The sequence below is a fragment of the Silene latifolia genome, chromosome X (genome assembly GCF_048544455.1).
Source record: "Silene latifolia isolate original U9 population chromosome X, ASM4854445v1, whole genome shotgun sequence".
NCBI classification, from domain to species: Eukaryota; Viridiplantae; Streptophyta; class Magnoliopsida; order Caryophyllales; family Caryophyllaceae; genus Silene; species Silene latifolia.
In genome coordinates this window covers 78,445,875-78,448,416 of record NC_133537.1, presented here as the reverse complement: position 1 = coordinate 78,448,416, position 2,542 = coordinate 78,445,875, and positions in this window count along the sequence as shown.

Here is a 2,542-nt window from a genome sequence, read left to right as displayed (position 1 = left end):
TAAGCACGCGCAATTCAACTAGTGAGAAATCGTCATAAGAAAAGATGAATTCATTTAAACCTTTAAAGAAATCCATTTTAAATCCTATGTCGGGTTTTGTATGACCTATGAATGTCTAATTCATTTAACATGCATTCTACATATTAATTTGCCCAAGATACGATGTAAAAATGATAACGATACAAATAAACATACATGTATCATAAATCAAATAAGGCAAATAAACAAGTGATTCAATCTTAACTATTTCATAATTAAAATTAAAACAAGTCATTAAACATGTGAAAACGATTTAATTACTTCGTAATTAAACAAGTGTGAAACATGTGAGAACGAATTAAACTAACCAAAATTTTATTTTAATTAATTTAAAACATGTTATCGTCATACAATTAACAAATTATTTCATTTTATAATTTAAACATGATAACTATTCTAACTAAACATGTTATCGTCATAAATTGAAAGACAAGCATATGATTAACTAATCCTAACAACAATTAATCCACATCATTAACACCAAATAATTACGAAACATTAACTAGTAAAACGATAATTAACGAACGATGCAAAAAACGAAATAAAAAGGCCATAAGGCCGTGTACCACGTGAGCAAAAGAGGAGAAAAGAGACGGGATTTTGTGCACCTTCAACTTATATGTAGACTTCGACACCACTCGGGATGCCGTATGCAAGTTTTGATTAGAAGGCTCATCTTCGACGATTGTAAAAAAAATATCGAAACAATTTAACAAAATCAATTTCGAAAAACAAAAACAATTTCTCGCGTAAAAGGCACTTCGTGCAGCGATTTTCAAACGAAGATTGTGACTTCGTTTCTTACTCAAATTTAAATCCGAAAGATGTTCTGGAATTCTTAGACTCCAAAGATTCAAAATTTAGCAAAAAACAGAGGTAAAAAAGGATAAAACATGACTCAAAACGGACGGTAATGGGTGCTGTCTAGAACGCGAGAGAACACAAATAAGATAGCAAATCGATGCTCTAATGTTCGTCTAATCTCTTGTGAACTTTGTATTTTTTTTGGGTATGAGAGGAGTTTAGGGTTGCTTTTTATGTGAGAAAGGAAGGCAATGGCTAGGGTTTAGAGAGCTCTCAAAATCATGTTGTTTTGTCCCCTTTTTTCGGTGTTCGTGTGTGTGGTTTATGTAAGAAACGGGAATAGAGTGCTAGGGTTAGGTTATTTGGCTGCTTAGGAGTTGGCTTCTGGAAGGTTAAACGAATTTGGTTGAGATATGGAGTATGGAAGAATATAATTTCGGTTTTGGAAAGGATATGGAAGGAGATTGTGTTCAGTTTTTGTGGAGTTTTCGTGAGCTCTTTAGATGAGGGAAATATCTTTACTTGGGGAGTAAGTAAGAGATGTTAGAGTTAGTGTCCTCCATAATAGTGCGTTTACATAATAAATCTCATTAATAGAATATCATCAGATATTTAATTATTTGATCCTCGTCAGTTGATTAACGTAAATCGATAACGGTTGACTGACTAGAGTTTGACGTTATTGTCGTGAGACGGCGGTGATCAACTGACCCCTTTCGGTCACACCTAAAGGAACGAACCCCAATTGACAACTAATTAACTGTATGAGATACAATTTAATTAGTCCCTTGATTTATAGACTAAAAGGTTAGTCGATTATTTTTAGAGAGATTTCGAGTTGCGAACTCGAGGCACGGCAGTTATTATTTAATTATGTGATAATTGAATAATAAATTTTGGGAGACGGGTTTTAGTTAATTAATTGTTAATTCACTAAAATTGTACTAATTGATTAATGTGATTAATATTAGTACGTAAATAATATGTGTAGTGGTACACGTATATTTACGGAGTGATTTGGACGATTTAATTATGGAAGTATATAAACATGAAACGATGTTTGAAATAAAATTACACGTATTTGTGCGACAAATATAAGAACCAATATGGACCCGTAAATGGGCAAGTGGACCGTGTAAAATAGAGTAGTGGATGATTAGGAACATAATCATTTCACCTTACTTTATATACTACCATAAGTTATCTTATATAGATTTTGCATGTGATGTAAGATTAAAAATATAAGACAAATTGAATACTCCACCTCACACACACTCCACCCGGTTTCCCCCCCCCCCTTTATAGACCAAATTGTTGTTCATTTTTTCTAGTGTTCACTTGTACACTTTGCATGTGATTTCTTTATTTTGGTCTTCCTCTCTCTAAAATAATATACATCTTTACTAAGATTGTTAGTATACAAATTAATATTTACTAAGAGAGTTAGTAATATTAAAATATTATCAAGGGAATAATTTTAACAAGTTTCTAGTTAAATATTTGTTATTATTTTTGGGTTAAGTTCTTGGGTGCATCTTGAAGGAGATCTTCTCTTTGAAGATTTGTAAGGAGGATCATCCATTTGTTATAAGCTCAAGAACAAACTAGTAAGGTGATCTAGTTTGTGCCTATTTTACCATAAAATCAATGTAAGGAAATTATTTTTCCTTAAACTTTCATTTTTATGCTTTTATATTTG